This window comes from Ambystoma mexicanum, chromosome 10 (assembly GCF_040938575.1).
Source record: "Ambystoma mexicanum isolate Mex_15411 chromosome 10, UKY_AmexF1_1, whole genome shotgun sequence".
Classification (NCBI taxonomy): domain Eukaryota; kingdom Metazoa; phylum Chordata; class Amphibia; order Caudata; family Ambystomatidae; genus Ambystoma; species Ambystoma mexicanum.
In genome coordinates this window covers 680,409,044-680,431,456 of record NC_090932.1, presented here as the reverse complement: position 1 = coordinate 680,431,456, position 22,413 = coordinate 680,409,044, and the positions used below count along the sequence as shown (strand labels likewise).

The 22,413-nt window shown below is 48.9% G+C and overlaps 1 protein-coding gene across 3 annotated transcripts in view; it reads right to left on the bottom strand.

The window, feature by feature from the left end:
• ATR (ATR serine/threonine kinase) overlaps window positions 1–22,413 on the bottom strand; it is a 1,676,349-nt gene that overhangs the window by 190,789 nt on the left and 1,463,147 nt on the right. The gene's annotated exons all lie outside the window — the stretch shown is intronic.

Genomic DNA, 22,413 nt, shown 5'->3' with positions numbered 1-22,413 from the left:
TTAAGGTTTCCAGGCTCTGGGTCAGGTACTAGAGGGAGTCACATTGCTACACGTGCTCTTGTGGAGGACCTCAGTATAACATTGACTTATAAGGTGCATTATTGAGAAAAAGAACATATTCCAATAGCTTATCATCACCAGGTCATACTATGCATGCAGAGATGCTTTATGTTATGTTACCAACGTTTATCTAGTGCAGCGGTCACCCAAAGGCATCATGGAACTGATGAAAGGATAAAAACACTGAAAGCAAGTGTGAGTCACGAAAGTGATCTAGAACAAAAAATGTTGGCCTTGATGATGAAGCACAAGAAGATCTTTAGTCTAGTGGATAGAAAGTAGAAGAGTATTCCAAAGGATGGAAGCTATGATGGAAAAGGTGCGTCCCCCCACTTTAGTGCTGTGGAACCGAGGCACCTGAATGCACAGGGCATTTACAGAACAGACAGATCTAGCAGGAACATATGGTTGAAATGTATCCCGAAGAAATTCTGCATCCTTCCCGCAAAAGGCACGGTGGACAATCTATAGTCTTATAAATGTGTGCAACCCTTTTTTAATTTCTCCATGCTGAGTGAGTGGTATAATAAAGCAGAGGGGCACCCTAATTCACTGCTTCACTCTCACAAACTGTAACCACTCAGTAGTGGGTGTTGGGAGAGGGTAAGGATATTAGAGAGGAGGACTAGTGAGAGGTGAGAAAAGGGGTGTTGTGAGAGGAGAAGGAGAGAGTTTGGACATCCAAGGGACAGGAGAGAGGTAGAGAGTGAGAGAGAAATAGGCAGAACTCACTGGGGGATGGGTACACTGTGTAAATCCCTGGAGGGAGATGATGCATTTGCCTTTAGGCCCTCATCTAAGCAAGCCTTAGATAGTAGATGTTACCAATCACTAACAGGGATACCTGGCCTTTAGGGACGCATGGGCTTGAGAGGGAAATCCCACAGGAGATGAGAGAGGGATGACTATTAGTGTTATTGCCACCCTTTTTCCCCAGCCACGCACAATATATTTAACAATCGTACAATGAACAATCCGCTCATATTCAGACTGAACTATTTGCTGGTTTAAGATAGATAAAAATCCTTGAACTGTTCCCCAGTTTCTGTCATTTAATAAGGCTTCTGTGACAATGCAACCTCTTCCTAACAGTCCTACTGCTAGAAGCAGGTGAGGCGGTGTAGGATTAAATAAAAAGAAGTCGTCCTCAATTTGAATTCAAGTCTTTTGGAATGCAACGTTCATAGCCGCAGTTTGCACTTGTTTGAATACATGAAAATGGCTAAGAGCAAACTCGGGCACAGAGAACCTGCTCATTTTCTGTAGAAGGAGGGACTGGGCAACCCTGGGAACTACGGAAGACCAATTATAAATTACTCACCCTAGTGACTAACATACTCCTAGTCCATAGTCCCCTTTCCTTCATACTGTATGGGTGTTCCTTGCTAGGGACAGGAGACAGAATCTTTTTCACCAGAAAAAATCTTCTTCGTCTTTAAATTTAAAGGTGCACCCCTGGTAGCATGCGCTCCCCTGACTCCGCCCACCAGCGCCACTCCTCAGTCCCTGTTAGGGAGAATTCTCTCTTTAGGCTGAATTTCCTAACCTAGTGAGTCCCTCAGCAGCTTTGCTGGATTTCTGGAGTTAGTTTTTTTCTCCTGCCAAGAGTGAGACTCTTTTTCTCCCACTCTTGGACATGATTTATGGTGTTCCTTTGACTGTTAATGTGTTTTATGGGCTCCTTTACTCCATAGGGTCTCATGTATTTTTACTATGTGTGTTACACAGCACCCTCTGTGCAGTAACATAGGGGTGTCATAGTGACACCCCACCATAGACTCCATACCCTGGGACTGACTACTGTCTCCCAGGGCATGTAAAGTCACCATTGGATTTACTAGTCCCAAATTATGAACAGAAACCAGTACAAACCATCATATTGTGGACGTACTGGTCGTATTCGACCGCGAATATATCCCTATGGGATTTTCCCATTGTTCGAGGCTACCAACTTTAATTATTTAATTCTCATAGCCTCGAACATACCACCGGTTTATTTATTTAATATTAATTCGCCGGTTGGTATTTTTTGCCAGGACTGATTCTAAAATGGCGTTTGTGTTCTCTTCTGTGACTCCAACCCAAGTCGAGCCCTTTGTTCCACTTTTTGGCGGGCTTCTCCACAGAAGCCTCCAAAAGTGGTGCCACTCTGTCTGGGTACCACAGGGGCTGTGAGAGGGGGTTTAGGCACCCTGGACTGAGTTACCTTGGTAACTCAAGTCGCACTCTTGTGTGATTGGCCCAAGTGGTGAGCCAGCCGGCTCACCACTTAGCATGTTTGATTGACAGCTGGCTGAGTGAGTGGGGGTGTGCTGCATAAAAGCAGGGCTTTGGGGACTGGAACTTCAGAAGTTGCCACAGGACCTGAGAATCCGACGAGGGAGAAGCTGAGCCGACCTACCACGACAACACCACCGGTGGAGCCCTGCAGACCCGACTCACCACTTCTCGACGACAGAGAAGATCTCCCGGCTGGAGAGGCTTCTTCCCCCGACTGGTGGGCACAACCAGTTTACCTTCTTCTCTTCGCATCCCAGGCCGTCTTGTGGTCGAATTGCCTGTTCCAAGCACCCCGGCAACCGGATAGCCACTTACCACTGGACCGCGAATAAAAGGACCGCTCCTTTTACCTGAGAACACCGCGGCTGGTTTCTTCCCTGGCAGTGCAACGGACTCCCGACTTCCTCCCTGACGAGATCCTCTTTTCCCCCGGACGAAGCACCGACTTGCATCCGCTGCCAGGAACAACTGCCCCCGCTGGAGTATTCTCACCACTTTAAGGTACCGTGTCCGCCAGGCCTCCCTTTCTAAAGATTGCTACAAGGTAATAATAATCCCTTAACCTTCTGGACTGGGCTGGCCGCCTTGACCTTCTAACTGGTCCCTTTCTTTTGGTCCAACTCTTTTTGAACCTTTGCAAGACTCTTGTGCACTTCAACCGTGTGACCTTGGACACATTTTGTTCTGATCCTCTTAAAGTGGATCCGGCCTTCTGAACTCTAACTTCACGGTTTTACTTGCCTTCCTCTCTTGTTTTGTTCGAATGAAAGTGTTGGGATCTGTTTCATATTATATTCTGCTTTTCTCTCCCTTTTAAAACAAATTATTAGAGTGCCATCTGCGTTAAGCTCTCACCGCTGTCTGAAAATAAGTGGGACTTTACTTAAGATTTGTCTAAAATTCTTCTAAGGGAGTGTATATCTTTTAGTGACCGTGTTTTTGAATTGCTTACTATTAGTGCCTGTGTGTTTTTCTAGATGTGGTTTTAAATAAATAATTATATCTCTTTTAAACCAAGCTCTGGTCAGTGTTTACTTGTTCTACTGTGTTCTCTTGACCTATTGTGAATACTCTGTATACTGCCTAACTCTTTTTGAGGGAAGTCTGACTGCTCAGCCACAGCTACCAAGTGAATCTTTGTGGTACAGACTGCTACCAGGTGGGTTTACTGGCAAACACTTGTAGTCTTAAATCTTTTGCAGTGGTCCCAGAGGGAACTGCACAGGTTTCTGCCTAACAGTCCCCATTGACGCGTCGACAATATTACCATTGCCGAATGACACCAGTTTTATTAGGGGGGAGGATGGTGGGACGTATGGAGGAAAGGGGACTATGGACTAGGAGTATGTTATTCACTACAGTGAGTAACTTATAATTAACTCCTACGTCCCGAACCCTTTCCTCCATACTGCATGGGCGATTACAACTGAATGTAGTCGCAGGGAGGAGAGGTGACCCTCCTAAGAAAACAAGTTCCTTATTACTGCCTGCCCAAATGCCGCGTCGGACCTGGAACTGGCAGCCGAGTAGCAGTGATTGCAGTAGGCCGGCCGAAGGCGTAGCCCATGTATCTGCCCTGCTGATGACCTGCCACGGAACATGTCTCTGGAAAGCAACCACCGTACCCTTGGTTCTGACAACGTATGCATGCATATTTGCCAGGAGTGGTTTGTGCTGTCCCTCATAGGCCTTGCTTGATTGCCGAAACCATCCATCTTGCTATGGAGGCCTTGGAAGCCTGATAGCCTGGCCTTGACCCACTGAAGGTGACAAAGAGACCCTCTGATTTGTGGAAGCTCCTGGTTTTGTCCAAGTAGAAATTTAGCGTGTGTCTAACATCTAGACAGTGCAGTACCCTCTGAGCTTCGTCCTTAGGGTCAGTGAAGAAAGTAGGTAGCACTATCTCCTCATTCAGGTGAAACGAGGAGACTACCTTAGGTGAGAACATGGGGTGAGTTCTAAGCACCACCTTGTCTTTATGAAAAGTAGTGTAAGGCTCTGAGCCACCAGTGACTGGATTTCACTGACCCTGCATGCGGACGTAAGACCCACCAAGAGGGCTGTCTGAATGGTGACTAGCCTGATGTCCGCGGACACCATTGGTTCAAATGGTTTATGCGCCAAGGTGCCCAAGACTACTTTGCGGTCCCACACCGGGTGTGGCTTCTTGATAGGCGGGTATAGCCTGGTGAGGCCCGCCAGATATCTCTTAACCACCGGGTTGGAGGATGAGAATACCTCCTTCTCTGTGTTCCTGTAGGCTACGATGGCTGCCAGATAGGTGCGGCATGTGTCTACCTGCACCCCAGAGTGTGCGAGGTGCGCTGAGAAGGATAGCACATTGTCCAAGGTGCAGGTCAGCGGATCGACCTCCTTTGATTCTGCCCAGTGACAAAACCCAGTCCACTTGCTTTTGTACTGCCTCCTAGTAGCATCGCTCCTAGCGCACTGTATGATATTGTAACGCTTACCTTGTCTCCACAGGGGCGTAATGAACCAAGGGCCATGTTGATCTGCTAAAACTGGCTCTTTAAGGGTTTTTTCCTGTCATGAACGAGAAATAACAAGAAGGGAGTAGTGTAATTAATATGAATGGTAAATTCTTCTAGAGCTCTCGCCTGCCTTCCAACCTAAAAAGCTCCCCCTTTATTTCTATGGCCCACACTCTCCTCACCTGTGTTTTATGTTTTAGAAGCTCTCCATCCTGCAATCACATAGGGGCGCGTTGGTGTTGAAGTTCAGAAGACTAAGATGCTGTTGAACTCTGGAAAGCCTCAGAAGGGAATTGCCTTTATATATGATAAAGTCTCTTGGCAGATGTTAGGGAGAATTCTCTGTTAAGGCTAATTTCCCAAACCTAGTGAGTCCCCCAGCAGCTTTGCTGGATTTTTGGGGCTTATTTTTTTTCTCCTGCTAAGAGTGAGACTCTTTTTCTCCCACTCTTAGGCATGATTTGAGAATGTCCTTTGACTATGTAATGTGTTTTATGGGCTATGGGGTCTTTTACTCCATAGGGCTTCATGTGTTTTTGATGTGTGTGTTACACAGCACCCGCAGTGCAGTAACACAGGGGTGTCAGAGTGACTCCCAAACATAGACTCCATACCCTGGGACTGACTACTGTCTCCCAGGGCATGTAAAGTCACCATTGGCTTTACTGGTCTCAATTTGTGAACAGAACCAGTACAAACCATCATATTGTGGAAGTACTGGTAGGGGTAATTCGATTGCCCCTGGGTTTGTTTTCCTAGGGGGCACTGTCCAGTCCCCCCTTGTCGAGTTTCTGGCTGGTGGCAGTGGATACCACGTGAAATATTCCACCGGAATATTTCCTAAGGGATTTTCCCATTCATTTTAAATGCACCACTTTTTGGTGCAATGTTAAAGATACCGCTGGGTTATTTATTTAATATTTATTCCCCGGTTGGGTCTTTTTGCCAGGACTCGGTTTTAAAATGGCGTTTGTGTCCGCCTCTGAAACTCTAACCCAAGTCGAGCCCTTTGTTCCACTTTTTTGGCGGGCTTCTCCACAGAAGCCCTCCAAATGGTGCCACTCTGTCTGGGGTCTACAGGATGTGTGGGAGGGGTATTAGGCACCCTGGGCTGAGTTGCCTTGGCAACTCAAGTCGCACTCTTGTGTGATTGGCCCAGTGGTGAGCCGCCCGGCTCACCACTTAGCATGTTTGAGTGACAGCTAGGCTGTTGAATGGGGGTTTTTCTGCATAAAAGCAGGGCTTTGGGGACTGGAACTTCAGAAGTCGCCACAGGACCTAAAGAATCCGAAGAGGGGAGTAGCTGAGCCATCTACGACGACGACACCACCGGTGGAGCCCTGCTGTATGAACTCACCACTTCCCTGACGACAGAGGAGATCTTCTTCTAGGAGAGTCTTCTACCCTTTGAGCTGGTGGGACCAACCAGTTCGCCTTTTTCGCCTTCCTGGACCGTCTTGTGGTCTAATCGCCCGTGCCAAGCACCCAGGCGGCCGGATAGCCACGCTTCACCACTACCGCGAATAAAAGGGTCGTACCTTTTAATCAGGAAACTCTGCGGCTGGTTTCTTCCCTGGCAGTGCAACGACCTCCAGCTTTCATCCTCGTCGAGATCATCTCTTTCTCTGGTTGAAGCCACGACTTGCACCCGCTTCCAGGAAAAACTGCCACCGCTGGAGCTTTCTCACCATTTCAGGTATTGTGTCCCGCCGGGTCTCCCTTGCAACAGACTGTCCAAGGTGTCCCCGTAAATCCTTGACTTTCTAACTGGGTTGACCTCAGATCTGCTAACTTTGCCTTTCTGAACTGATTCAACCTCTTGACTTTTCTGCAAAGGCTTTGACTGCATTTCCACTGTGTGATCTTGGGCACATTCCGCCTTGCTCTCTCCAAGAGTGGGCCTGGCCTATGAACTTTTTGCTCTACAGTAGACCCTGCCTTTCTTGACTTGCTGTGGTTTCTTAAAAGTGTTGGTACTGTCTTATTTTCCTACTCTGCCTTTTCTCTCCCTTTTTAAACGAATTATTGGGAGTGCAATCTACGGTTACACGTTCACCTCTGTTTGGCTAAATAAGTGGTGTCTTAACCTAGACTTGTCGAATAATTAACTAGGGAGGTGTATATACTTATAGTGACCGTGTTTGAACTTGCTTGATATATTAGTGACAGTGTATTTTCATAAGTGTGTTTTTAAATAAATATTTATATACTTTTACACCAAAGCTCTGGTCAGTGTTTGCTTGTTCTACTGTATTTTCAGCCATATTGTGTATACTCTATATACTGCCTAACTCTTCTTGAGAGAAGTCTGACTGCTCAGCCACAACTACCAGGTAAATCTGGGTGGTGCAGACTGCTACCAATTGGGTTTACGGCTTATTCCTGTGGTCTTAAACTTTTTGCAGTGGTCCCTAAGGGAACTGCACAGGTTTCTGCCTAACAGCAGAAACAAGGGGAAAAGGCAGGTGTCTCTGAGGAAAAAACGTTCTAAAGTTGGAAAGATCTCTCTTGCTAATTAAATAATTATGTTTTCCTTTTGAAGGTTCTCTGAAGAAAGCTTTAACTGAAGAAGTCGGCATTATCAAGGAAAAAACGTGAAAACCTTTTTGTAAGGTAAGATGGCGAGCTTGCTATATTTGAAGCGCACAAACGGATTGCCTTCGGAAAACTGATAAGGTTTTTTCTATTGTGGTAAGCATGTGCGCGTTTCAGGAAAAAGAGCGCTGACAGCGTAAGTTCGTTTTTCCAAACTACTGTTTTCTTCGGTGGAGCGCGGCTTTTAACTGTGAGGAAATAACTCATGGGAGCTTGAGGTACGTATGTGCGTAAGTATTTTCATTCGCCTTTAATTCTGTAATATTCGTTATTTAACTTTGTTACCTTTGCATTGCAGGTCTTTGAAAGTCGAAAAAACCTCGGACTGTTGCTGCAGCTGCGAACGAAGGCTGATGACTGAACTGGGAACTGTGATGGAAGAAATCTTCTGTTGGAGGACTGCGGCGGAGGAAACTTCGGTCAGGTAATACTAGTCTGTGGTCTGTAGATATTTGTTGAGCTTTTCAGAATATGAACAACTCTCTTCTTTATTTCTGCAGGTTCTGTGAGCTGAGCGCTGGTAGCGTAACACCGCTGTCAGCGGACCAAACGCGAAGCGCCCGTTACTGTGGAGGCGGGGCATACATAGCTATCAATGCCCAATGTCTGGTTCCCTATTTAACTTATCAGTGACCCACAGAGCGGACATTTTAGGGTTATTGGGATACTATTGAGTTTCTATGGAAGTCTATAGTTGACTTAATACTGTAGACTGTGAGAATGCCATGTTTGCCATGCTAAAACCCAACTAGAGCCTAAAAATCTATACAAAGAATCCTGCCTGGCCTGAACTCCTGAACTTAACCCAGAAACCCTGGATGTGATCATGACAGATGTCCAGGTTAGCCTGTGACAGAAGCAGGTGCTTTAGTGTGACCTGTTCAGCAACCACGCTGTGAGTGGTAACCTCTGGGGGTCGGGATGGATGACCGTGCCTTCCTGCAGAGATAGTAGGTGAGCAGGGCCCAGCGGAAGGTGCATCAGGGGCTGATCCGAAAGGCGCAGCTCCGAGAACCATATTCTTGCCGGCCACCAAGGAGCTATCAGAATAATATGGAGGTGCCGGGACTCACTTAACTTGCCGATCACCCTGTGTACCAGGGGAGTGGGAGGGAAGGCATATGCATTCACGTTGTTCCACTGTATCTGTAACGCATCGCCCAGAGAGCCTCAGCTCTGTCCCTGCAGGGACGCAAACTGGGGGCACCTCCTGTTGGACCAGGTGGCAAAGAAATCCACCTGAGGATGACCCCATCTGTCAAAGATTCCCCTGAAGGACCTGCTCATTCAATTGCCATTTGTAATTGTCTGCACCCAGCCTGCTGAGCCTGTCCGACTCTAGGTTGGACTCCCCCGGGAGGTGGATTGCTGCTCCGTGCATGTTGTTTACCAGCGCTCACTCCCAAATGCTGACTGCTAGAGTGCAGAGGGGAGGGGAGGGGACCTGGTACCACCTTGCTTGTTGATGTAATACATGCTGGTGGAACTGTCCGTTTGAATGAGGATCGTCTTGCCACTGATCATCGGGTGGAAGGCTGTGAGAGCGAGCCAGATGGCCATCAACTCGAGCCAGTTGATGTGGGCCTCCTGCTCCTGACGGGACCAAACCCCATGGACACTCTGGCTGTCCAAGGTAGCTCCCAAGCCCTCTACGGATGAGTCTGTGGTGATGGTAACCTGCGGTGCTGGTTGCCGGAAGGGCCTGCCTATGCGCAAGTTGTAGTCTGTGTTCCACAAGACTAGGTCTTGGTGGAGCTGCAGAATAATGCTGACCAGCTCTGCCTGGGAACCCTTCTCCTGACTCCAGGAGGCTGCGAAGTGCAGCTGCAAGCGCATCATTTTGAGCCTCCTGTATGGCACTGCCAGGAGACATGCTGCCATGATGCCCAGGAGGTGTTGGTACCACCATGCCGAGGTCACTGCTCTGCTGAGAAAATGCCCTGTGGCCCTTTTGATGGCTGTGATCTTGTCCTCCAAGGGAAAAACTCTCCTGGAGCTCGTATCCCAGATGAGGCCCAAGAACATTACATTCTGCGTAGGCTCCAGCTGTGACTTCTTGAGATTGATGGAAAATCCCAACTCGTGTAGAGTATTCATGAGGGCGGAGGAGGTGTGCTGGACTGCCTCCAGAGACCCTGCCTTGACAAGCCAGTCGTCTAGGTATGGATAGATGTGGTGACCTTGGGCCCTGAGAAGGGCTGCCACCGCAATCATCAGTCTTGTAAAGACTCTGGGGGCTGAATTGAGGCCAAAGGGTAGAACCTTGTATTGGAAATGAAAGCCCATGAACCTGAACCTCAGACAGGACCGATGGGGATGCCAGATCGGGACATGTAGGTACGCATCATTCAGATCGAGGGAGCACATCCTGTCTGCCATGCACAGTGACTCTACTATAAGCGCTGGGGTAACCATCTTGAACTTTTGAAGAGGAAGGGAGAGGTTCAGGGTGAAAGGTCCAACAGAACTCTCAGGCTCGCCTGGTTCTTCTTGTGAATGGCAAAAATCTGTGAATAGAAGCCCGTACCCTGCTGGGAGGCTGGGACTTTTTCCACTGCCTGACTCTCTATGAGCGATCGAATTTCCACCAACAGAGTTGCTGTCCCAATCTGTGGGAGCGAAGGGGAGGAGAAAGGGGAAGGAGGGATAGGTAGGCAGTATCCCATGGACACTACTGGGAGGAATCAGGGGTCCGAGAACCTTGCGCACCAGCATTGGGAGTGAAGGGCAAGTCTGCCCCCCACCAGAGACACGTGGACCTGGATGGTCGTGTCACGCCTTCTTTCTGTCTGAGGCTGAGGAGGGGGACTGAAAAAAGCCCTTGTGTGCAGCCTTGTGCTGTTTGCGCCGGTGCTGGCTCGGAGACCTGTCCGGTTGCCTGGACCGTCGTTCCTGGAAGGTCCGGAAACCACTGAAGGACGACCCTTGTCTAACCGCTGGTGCGTCTGCCTGTATGCTTTAGGAGTGGCCTTAGTGAGGATGGATAAGGATTTGGCAGTCTGTGAACTGTTGTTGTTCTTATCCAGTTCCTCGTCCGTAGTGGAATGGAACAGATTGCCACCCTCAAAAGGAAGGTCCAGTATGCGCTCCTGGACTTTCTGGCTCTGTACCCAGAAGTTCTGGAAGGAAATCAGCAATTTCTCGCCAAAGCCTCTGGTGGACAGCGGCGAGCATAGCATCCGCATTAGACTGAGAAAGGTGAAGGGAAATGTTGGAATAAATCTTCTTCCCATACGCTTCCAGGATCTTCTCCTCCTTACCCAGGAGTGTAGAGGCTAATGTAGCCGAAGACAATTGTGGCTTGGAGTAAAGCGGAGCTGCGGCGATCACCGAGGGGTGTGGTCGAGGGTGTGCCAACAGCAAGAGTGGATCCCCCTCCATCTGCCTAAATTTGGCGTTGAGGCGCCTGTTGGTAGGCTACGCCGAATGGGGTTTAAGCCATCCTGTTTTGGCGAGTTCCACCACGTCTTTTTGCATCGGGATCCCCAGTTCTAGCTGTGGGGCGTAGAGTGAGGACCTCTGCTAGGACCCTCGCCTCCGGTTCCTCCACCTCAGGCTGAGGAAGCCCCAAGTATTTGGCCAATCCGGCAAGCCGCTCATGGAAGGCTTTGGCCGGCAATGGTGTGTCTGGGTCCTCTTCCTCATCCGTGTCCACCAAGTTGTCCTGCTGGTCTGGTGCAGTTGGAGGAGTGCTGGGTGCCGGTGGCTGCAGCATACTGACAGGGGCCAGCGGCTCTAGCGGCGGCTGCGGGGCAGCCAAGACCGTTGGAGGCATGGGAGCCGGCGTGGTGGGAATTGACAAGGGCAGATGGAACTGCAACATGGGCGGAGTCGCTGGAACCACGGGCGGAATGACCGTGGGTGCCGGCGGCAGAACTGGAGGGAGCATGTCCCTGATCACATCCCTGAGGATGATGCCCATCTGCAGAGACCTCATGAGGGTTAGAACAATTTCAAAAAAACAGTCTTCGCAGGTCGGTGGAGAGCTTGGAGGCAGGGGCATGGGCTGAGACCTGGACGCACTCTGCCTTACTGTCTGCGGGCTGTATCTGCCCTGCGATGATGAAGGGTATGCCATAGGCCACGTGCCCAGTGAAGGGCAGTTCCACCTGGAAACTCGTTCCCCCTACCTGTTCCCCAAAGGGGGATGGTGTCAGACGAGCCGGCGGCCAGCTTGTCGGGCTGCATGCCACGTGCCTGTGTCGTGGTGCTTGCCACGCTGGGCCCAGCCTCTTCCATGACTCTTGGCAGTGGAGGTTGAGGCTTACCCTGCACCTCACGGTGAGGCTGGGTAGACTGATTGCCCTCGGCTGTGTCGCTGGTAGTGCTGCATACAGACGCCCCCTCAGACATCTGTCCGGAACTAGGGCATAGCCCCTTGGACGTAGACCCGGTAATAGAAACTTGCGGTCCCTCAGTGACATCACCGATAGGATCTAGTGACCCCTCGGCCTGGTGTCCAGTAGCTGTAGCAGCCTCGGTACCTGCCCTGGTACTAGAACCTGAAAGTTCCCTCCCACTCGTGCGCTTCCTGAGAAAGGAGTCGCCTTTGCGGGGTGCGGATGATAAAAGTGCCCCTACCTTGGGCCTGTACTTATGCTTGACAAATTCCTTTAAGTCCTCCGGAAGCGACCTTCTGAAGAGCTCATTCCACCGAGCTAGCCTCTTCTTCAGATCGCGCTGTGTCAGCGCGGCGCATGCAGTGCAGCCTTCCCAGCTGTGATCAGGGGCAAGGCAGCAGAGTCAGAGAGCGTGGGGGTCAGACGTAGGGAAGAGCCCCTCGCAGGATGGACACCTGCTGAAGCCCGCTGACGTTGACATGCGCCGGGGAGGAGCATGGCGCCAGAGGACAGATCTATCTGATTAAAGGCAAGAAAGAAGACGACAAAAAAACACTTCCTTGGGGAAGAGCGCGTGGAATTACTAGGCCGGAGGTCTAACCCAGGAGCGCTGGTCCTTTCCCATCGACGCGGAAAAGAGGACTGGGGAGTGGCACCGGTGGGCCAGAGTCAGGGGAGCGCATGCTCGCAGGACCGCGCCCTTGCGCACCTCTAAATTTAAAAGGGGAAGAAGATTTTTTCTGGTAAAAAAGATTCTGTCTCCCGTCCCTAGCGAGGGACGCACATACAGTATGGAGGAAAGGGGACGGGACGTAGGAGTACATCCCCCATCTCTCCTTGAAGAAATAAACCTGGGGTAGAGAATGCCGTCTTTTGATTGGTGGTGGCATTTTGATTACACTGTGGTACAGCTACACAACCCTGGAATGGAGCTTTAACTCTGATTTTCCCTAGAGCGTGGTAGCCGTTTTATTTCCATATGAACACCTTTTCTTTAGGGTGATGGGTCTTCCATTGCGCACTCGAGCCTGGCCGCAGAGAACACCTTTCCGAGATGGCCACACACGAAGATGAAAATCTATTTGGAAAAAATGTAAACGGACAATGTCGTCTACCCTAGGTTGTCATCCCTAATTCACTTATATGACAGTTTTATTGCATACCGAAATGTCCTCAGGCTGGGTGAACAGTAATATATGAATGCAATGTGCTTTAACTGGAGCTTGTTTCAATTTAAGGTTCATGCAACCACACATTTTCCAAAATGGGGTGCTTTCTACCAAACAGAGAAGTTGGCTGTTTATAGTTTGGATGCAGAACCTTGTGATTGATGCATTTCACTATTCCCACATATCCCTAACCTACCTGTGTGGTATGCCTCTTTTCTGGCATACAACGTACTTGGGTAGTGGTACAATTGGAGTTCAATTTGGCAGCCAGTTGTCCTGTTCCATGGATGGGCCAGATGATGCCAATGTCCTATTATAGGTTGCAGGATCAGTCAGCCCTGGATCTTGCCTTGAGTGCTGGCCTAGGATGACGAAAGCACATTGCATATTTCTTGTGCCATATGTACCAATCCTTCCTGTTTTATAACAGCAGGGACATACGTGATTTGTGCCCCAACCCACTTATAGGTTAAATGAAGGTAGTAGGGTCCATCAATCCAATTTATCCAGGTTGGAGCTCAATCTTCTCGACCTCTCCCTATCCATTCATCAGAACATCCTTGTGTTTGGTCCCCAAGGATGTCAATTCACCAAAATGGGTGGAGTAACAGCAGATGTTAACTCACAGCTATGGTGACACTACAGGAAGTGACATCACATGACCCTTGGCCACATTTACATAACTGGAAGTGATAAAGATAATTGAGAACAAAAACGACAGAAAATGTGGGACTAATAAAAGTACAAATAATACCACAGCAGACAAAAGGCTTGGGTACAATTGGGTTATGCCAACAAAAACAAAATGCAGAGAGATCACAGACCAGATGACTGTCTTCGTATGCCCATACAGCCTTGTATGGCCAGTAACTGCAATTTGAAGCTTGTTAAAACCTCACATGTGGTACATATTCTAGATACCATTTTACAGGTCCATGCACTGACATGACTTGCTAAGTGCAGTCTCATACAAACACAAATTGACATCTGGTGCCAAGTTGTGCCTCAAATGCCAGGCAGGTTTAATCATCATAGGCAAGGTGTAGCCTTTCATGCCCAACTGCTGCCATCATGTGCCACGTGAAACTTCAAATCAACCATGCACTTCCATCCTATGCCAAGAACATCTGATATGCAGGCAAAGCCATCATATGTACGATACAGCCTCGAGTGCACAGGTGCTAGCATGAAAGACACTGTAGCTTTATTTATCCAGGTACAGTCTTGCGCCACTGGGCCCACCATGTCCCTCGAGCAGTGAATAATTTAAAAACAAAGGCGTAAGTGGGGCAAGAGATAGGGCATGCTTTGAGGAGGCAGCATTTGACTCCTGTCCTGAATCAGTTGGTTCTGGTAGTGCCTCAGACATTGCTGGTTTTGAAAAGAAAGAACACATACTTACAGTGTCATAATTGGTTGATTTCAGGCCAATAGGTGTTTAAAAAAAAAGCAAACCATATAGGCTGAAATAAATCACTGTTTGACACCTTAAGTGAATTGGTCACTGGCACTGCATCTGAGACGAGGGGGGGTCGAAGAGGCAGTGCAAGGACTACGAAGAAGATGGCGAGGGGTAGCAGCTTCTACCACTGGCTATCCCTAATTGGCATTGTTAATGGCCCTACAAGCCCATGTGTAAAAAGGACCCAATGGGGAAGCCGCAACCTGCGCGGGAGAATTATTGAGGTTGAGTGGCAACTGTTTTCAGGAGCCAAACTCACAGGTGGGAGCCTATTGAGCCTTAGCCGCTTTGGCTTTCAGGGAGAGAAAGGAGACACTAGGTGTAAACAGCTTATCGTTGTTCCACAGGCACCAGTGAGATGGAGATGTGGGCTGCAGAACCCATCCACTGTCAAACCACTTCCCCCTGATTTCAATATGAGGAACCAGGTTTTTAAACCTTTGCTGCTGCCGCACATCTCGCATTAAGCACCAATAGGGCAGAATAATCAGTTATGATTGAGAACACTACTTAGACCAAAATGAACAACTGAAAGAGAGCACATAAGGGAGGCAGATGACCAATTGGAGGCAGAGAGACCAGTGCCCCTTAGGAATAATCCATTACGTCAATATTGGGTAATTCGATCAATCCAAGCCCTATAAAAGAGCCTGGGATGGGCAACCAGTGGGACAAAATGGGCAGCAGGGCTGGAGACAGAGAGATGTGAGGGATACAGCAGAGACTTCTAGGAGATACACGCCAGACTTTGGCATAGAGTAGAGCCAGAGCCAGATTACCAGGGGGCTGCTAGGAAGCAGCTGTTCCATAAAGCCTCATGGAGCTATACCCTAGACTCTGTCAAACCTCAGGGAGATATACTCCAGCCGGTGTGAAAGACCAGGCCTAGATCACCAGGGGGTTGGTAGGAAACAAACACCTTTTGAGACCAGCCAGAGCTTTCTGAAAGCTATCACAGAGACACTGGGAAAGAAAACCAAGACCACCACAAGGAGGTTGTGGGAAGACAAAGCCCCACTTCAGAGTATCATGAGCTTGCAGAGGGCTATATAGCACAAAATTAGTAAGATCATAATAGTTGACACTGGCCTAGGAGAACAACAATGTTGCATCCTAAGAAATAAAAACAGCAAAAGGGAAGAAATACTTTGTGGTATGAGTGAGTCTAAAGGTATTTGCACTGTCCTAAGTGATCGAACTGCGGCTCCAGGATGAGAATGTTTATACCCGACTTGCACGCTAAAGAAAACAGGGTACGAGGATCTGGCAGGTAGGAGAAGTCAAGGAGCAGCTGGGCACTATATCCTTAGGCTGTAAGATGAAGTAGAGAAGTAGCGTAGTGCTATAGCTGGAAACTGTGCCCCAAGACGGGAGAGTTCTGGGAATTTGGCCATTTTGCTAGTGAGACATTTAAGACACCTTGAGTTGACCACCTTCACCATAGTACCCTGTAGCCCCGCCCCCAGGCCCAAATAGGCTTCGGCTTGGAGGGCTGCATTGCTTGTCCTCTGGGGAACGTGAATAAACAAACACAGACACCAGGGTGTGGACATATTTTATTAAAATATATATGAGTTTATGTTGTTACTATACGGACTTGCCTATTCTTTATTGGACTGGACCATCCAGCCCTACCCTGGGGCTGGACAGAATTTAGAGGAGAAACAATAGACAGGAATGGATTAGGCAGGTGAAAGAACATGGAACGTAGTGAAAGACACTTGGAATAAAGGTTGCTTGGAGAGAGAGCCAGAGCTTGAGGAGAACGTACCCTGGAGCACCATGGCCTCAAGTGCTCCCTCACACCCCTCGCCCCCTCCAGGGCTCCAGCAACTTAAAAAAAATGGGCTGCATATGCCAGCAGTGGCCTGGTGTTGTCTGTGATTCCAGAGCCGCATTCTATGTGCAGCCTGGTCACCCACTGGGCCTGCTGCAATGTTGGCCAGGCAAGGCAGGCCCAGAAGATGAAAAGCCTTGGGCTGTGTAAGCGGTGCTACCAGGGCAAGGTATGGGGCAGCCTACCCTGGACCGCATAAGCAGAGCAGAACGGGACCAAGCGGTGTGGCCAAACCCCTTGTTGGCCTACCCTGGGAATGGAAGGATGGGGCCCTAAAGGAAGTTGCCCCCGGCCATTTATGTCAGGAGCTGCCGGGAGCCAGCTTGAGTGTCTCGTGCAAGTCTGCCCAAGACAGTGTAAGGTGGTGAAGAACGAAAGTTCTGGTTAAAGGTGCCAGCCTGCCTGCAGTCAGAGTGGAGGGCCGGCTGGAAAAGAAGTCCCAGGCCGCAAGGACATAGTAGCTTAGGTGATGGAGCTATGGCGCAGCTGTCATCTGCGCCCCAGTGTGGAGAGGACTGAAGTAGGCCTGCCTGCCTGGTAGCAGGGATGGTGGTGCCCCAAAAGGCCACTGGGCGCTGCACAAAAACTACAACACTTTTGGGGATTTGGCAGAAAAAGTGGCATCCCAAGTGGTAACAGGAAACCCCATAAAGAATAAACCCACCCGGACTCCACAACAGCTATGCCCCATGTGGGCACAGGGCCCTGTAATAACAAGGATGGCTTTGGGGGCAAGCTGGCCGATCAGGAGCAGCAGGAAGGAGTTGGGCCAGCCCCTTAAAGAGAATGGCAACAGCAACAGGTACTGTGACTGCCCTGTAAGAACTCAAGGGCCATTTGGATGTAGTTAACTGCATCAGTCACACACACACACACACATTATATACATATATATAGTTCTTCATTTATTTATATTTAAAGGTTTATTCATTGACACACACGTGCAGTTATTTATGTATTTATATAGGTGTTGAGAAGTAGTTCAGTATATGGGTGGAGGGGGGAGAACAGATGGCCACCTGCCTGCTAGAGGCTGCCCCCACCAGCGCCCTCTTTTGGCCCCCTCTTCCTGGGTGGGAGGCAGATTTGTAGGAGAGGTCTGTTGTCTCAGTTCAACTTAAGGCCCCCTCCATGACTCGTCCAGGGAAGGTGAGCCAGCGGAGAAGATCCCTACAGGGGGAATCACGCCAAAGAAGGGAAAAAAGAAGGGAGTTTAACAGTTGAAGTTATAAGGTTTAGTTTGGTTACTGATCAATGGAAAAGAGGTCGCTTTTGGGGATCGCAATAACCACCCTGGTGTCTGTCTCAAGGGTCTACACCGGAGAGAAGCAAGAACGGGGGGGATGGGGAGGGTAGCCCATCTCTTGTTGCATGGGAAGGATAAACCACAGTTGTTTTTATTTGCAAGTTGCCTAGTACCCCTCTTGTTGTAGCTGGGTCTGTGGTGGTAGTGGTGGCAAGTGGTCTCTCACCTTCCTCGGGTTGGAAGAATGCATGAACTGTCAGGGCAGGGACAAACACCAGGGCTACACTACAACCCTTCATTCCTAGTTTAATTGTAATGGGTCCTTTGGGAGTTTATATCAACCCCTTCATAATTGTGGGCAAGGAGCCTTCTGGACCATCGAACTAGAAGATTGCATCCCAGACCTAAGCACTTGCTAGGAAGACCACATATTCCCATTTCATTAGAAACCCTTACACCTTATTATTTTCTCCATCCAGGCACTAGTTTTGCTTAGATTGTTCTTAAATTGAGGAACATCCAGTTTTGTTCCGAAACAATCTTTTTTTTTTACCCACATAGGATTTTATCCAAAACCTGTTCTGACAAACTTTATAAAACTGATATGCCCTCTGTTGAGTCCTATGTCCCACCTGCCATAATGCTCCTAACTCTATTCAACAAGAGTCTTCAAGCATGGAGCCTGCTTAACAGACGTCTGGTATGTCGCAGTCTGAAAGTGACTTATGCTGCCTGAGTGGAGAAACCAGATCTACAATGTTGAGAAGGGAGTAGTCAGGCTGGGAATCCCCGGTTACTTTGATTTAATACTTTGTGTCCCATCAATGTCGTTGTGGGTGCTTTTGGTCCCCACCAATAGGACGTCGAGTGCATAGCTCCGCCCCAGCAGCTTCCCCATAGATTGTAACCACACCAGCTGGAGGACAACCCCTTGTAGAGGATGTTTGCCTTGAGGGGAAGAAGGCTGGAGGGCGCATGTGAATCCATGAACAATACCAACCCTGGAGAAATGGAGTTATAGGTAAGAAACTACTCTCTTCTCCAGCAGTGGATCTTTCATGGATTCACATGCTGTAAATAGATTTTATAGTAGTATATATGTCTGTAGGAGAAAGAACAGGCAAACAGAGATCTGAAACCTTTGCATTTTTATGCTCATTCCAGAAGTATACATACGTAATTACAACAAAACCCTGGAAGCTGCAGGGCTTACCTTACTGGAACAGCCGTTGAAGGACTGCTCGTCCCATTTGCATTTCTTCTGCATGCTGTTGTTGCAAGCAGTAGTGCATAGTGAATGTGTGAGGCACTGCGCATGTTGTCACCTGGCAAATGTCTTTGATGGGCACTCCTGACCAGAGAGCTGCTGAGGCCACTGTGGCTCTAGTAGAGTGTGCCCTGGCTGTAGTCTGCAGTGGCCTGTTGGCCTTTGCGTGGCAGAAATGAATCGCTGAGGATAGCGACCTTGCAAAGCCTTGTTTTCCGATGGCTTTTCCTTTGTTCGAGGGACCAAAAGCGATAAAGAGCTGTCTCGCCGATCTAAAGGATTTTGTCCGGTCCAGGTAGTACTTTAACGCCCTTTTTACTTCTAGGGAGTGTAATGCACTCTGGGCTGGGGAGGTGGTGTTCTGAAAGAATGTATGTAGGGTTATAGCTGCATTCTTATGGAACTCAGATGGAACTTTTGGGATAAAGTGAGGATTGGTGGACAGGATCACTTTGTTCTTTGCAAATGGGAGGTAGGGAGGGTCCACCACTAAGGCTTGTAGTTCAGAGAGTTGCCTGGAGGATGTAATGGCGATCAGGAATGCCACCTTCCAGGTAACAAACTTGGTTGTGCACCGAAGAGAGAGGTTCGAAAGGGGGTTTATGAGGCCGGCTAGGACCAGATTCAAGCTCCACACCAGTGGAATTCTCTTCTTCGGTGGAAAAGCGTAAAAAAAGCCCTTTTAGGAAGTGTTTGAGGAGCCTGTCACTGTAAAGAGGGGGTTTCCTTCTTTTCCTGTTGAACCCTTAGGTGCCGCTAGTATGCTATGACATTGCTGTGAGATGTCTAGATGACCGAACTCTGAGTGATCAGGAGCCACCCTGTCGGCTTGAGGGAGCCTGGGTCGAGTTGTAGAATTGCTCCGTCGCTCTGTGACAGGAGATCGGCCTGGGTCCCCAGATGTATTGGGTTTTCTGCCGAAAGCTTAAGGAGATATGAGAACCAGATTTGTCTGGGCCAGTACAGTGCCACTAGGATTATCTTGCACTGGTACGTGTGTATCATCTGGATTGTCTTCCTGATCAGTGGGAATGGAGGGAACGCATATGCGAAAATGCTGCTCCATGGGAACCAGAACACGCCCGCGTGAGCTGGGGTGTGGTAACCTGCTTGCAAACTCCTTGTACTGTTTGTTGCCACTTGTAGCGTAGAGGTCCAGAGCAGGCTGGCCCCATGCTGAGAAGATTTTGCTTATTTGGTTGCCGTGAAGGTGCCATTCGTGGGACTGCGAAGAGTCCCTGCTGAGGGAATCTGCCTGCTGGGTGTGTATTCCCAGAAGGTGGAATGCTTGCAGCACGATGTTGTTGTGAAAGGCCCCGTGGCAGATGGTTTGAGCTTCCCGAGACAAGAGTGTTTAACGGTGTTCCGCCTTGTTTACGCAAGTAAAAAATTGTGGTGGTATTGGCCATGAGAACCTGCACTTCTGAATTCTTGATCAGTGGAAGGAAGGATTTTAGGGCGCAATGGACCGCTCGCAGCACCAGGAAATATATGTGTAGAGTCGATTCCTCTGGAGTCCACAGGTCTTTTATCTGGTGTACTCTTAGGTGAGGGGGCATGGAGGCATCGGTCACAATAGTGAGATGGTGAGTTGGTTCTACCAGTGGCATTCCTATCGATATGCTGTCGAGGACCGTCCACCATTTCAGTGATTTTGAGAGTGCCTGGATAATGGTTATTTTGTCCCCCTAGAATTCTTGCGTCTGGGACCATCTGGTGGCTAGAAAGCGTTGTACCGGTCGCATGCGTAGCCTGCAGTTGGGTATTAGTGGAATGCAGGACGACATGGTCCCTAGTAGAGCCATGTATTTTCACACTGTGATTTGTTTGCTTGGGTGAAAGAGCGTGCCAGGGTTATCAATTTTTTCACTCTGTCGTCTGACAAGGACCTGTTCCGTGGAAAATTGTGCGCCCAGTAACACTTAACCTTTCAATGGCACTATGCAAGATTTTTTGTAGTTGATTGCAAATCCCAACTGTGTGTAGTAGAGTTTCTGTTTGCCTCAGAGACGTCTAGGTTTCTTGATGTGTTGCGCCCCGGACCAACCAGTCGTCTAGGTATGGGTAGCCATGGTGGCCCTGTTTTCTGAGAGACGCAACTGCTGGTGCTAGACATTTGGTGAACGTCTGGGGGCTGATTTGAGGCCGAATGGTAGGACTCAGAACTGGTAATGCCTTTCTCCGATCTTGAATCTGAGATACTGTTGATGTCTCGGATGTATTGGGATGTGAAAGTAAGTGTCTTTCAAGTTGAAAGCTGCTAGATATTCGTGAGGCTGTACCGCCTTTATGACATCTTGAAGTGTGACCATTTTGAACTTCTAATTTTTGATGTTTTTGTTAAATTTTCTTAGGTCCAGGATTGGATGCCGTTTCCCATCCAGTTTCTTTACCACAAAGTATCTTGAGTATACTCCTTTTCCCCCTCGATGAAGGAGGAACTCTTTCTATTGCTCGTTTTTGTAACATTTGCTGCATTTCTTGCTTGAGAACCTGAAGGTGAGGATGTGACACCTTTACAGGAGGAAGGGGTTTCTGCTCGCGTTTGAACTCCAACAGATGGCCGTGTTGGATGGCATTTAGCACCCATCTGTCTTTTGTAATTGTCTGCCATCTGGCTAAACGAAACGCCACATTTCCCCCCCACTGGTCTTCCCCTGAGGCAGTCCTTGTTGACCTTTGCTCTGCCTACCTCTTTACGAGGTGGCCAATCAGTATTTGCACTGACCTTAGTGGTAATCCCTGCCGCGTTGGGAGGACTGGTATCTTCTTCTGTACCCTTGAGAGTAGTAGCCGGATCATCCGTAGTTGTTATCCCTTGAGGGAAAACATTCTCTCTCTCAAAAGGCATATAAATTACTTTATGTTGTACCTCCTGTCGGAAGTCGGTGCAGTGTAGCCATCCCTGTCTTCTTAGGACACCATTACCGATTTGCTTGAATCCCGTCTCTGCAAGATCAACTGCAATATTGATGCTGTGATTTGAGGCCTCCTCCACTTCACGTACTAGTGTCATGGCCTTGTTCCGCTGTTGTTCTGGCAAGCGCTCTAATATGGGGGCCAATCGATGTCACATTTCACAGTCGTAGCGAGCCACTATCGCCAGGGCGTTGGGCACTTTAACTGTTGCTGCCCCGATGGTAAGCACTTTCTTGCCAAAGGCATCGATTTTCCTGCCCTCATTATCAGGAGGTGTAGCGCATTTGTTTTGGGTATGCGCATTGCGACTCACCGCCGCTGACACAACAGACTCTGGGAGGGTTGGGATGTTAGACATTTTGGGGTCGCGTTCAGTGCTTTGAATTTTTCGTCTAGCCTTACTTTTACAGCGTGTTCAAAGAAAGGATGCTTCAAGGTCTGCAACACCTCTTGCCAACCATGGTCTAGGATTGGTATTGAAAATACAGCCTTCCTGCGCTTACCCAGGGGATCAAAAAAGGAAGCAATCTATCTTTTCCTCTGCAGGAGTTAGCCCAAATTCTTGGCATGCCTTTGATACCATGTCTTGGAAAGCGCCAATGTCGCCTGGTGGAGAGTGTTATGCTGGGCAAACCTGTGGTTCCTGGTCTGGGTCATCAGTGCCCCACGTGTCATCATGGTGAAGGGAGACGGACAAAGAGGTGGAGCTTGTGTCCTGGGGACCTGTGTCATGATCTGTATCCACT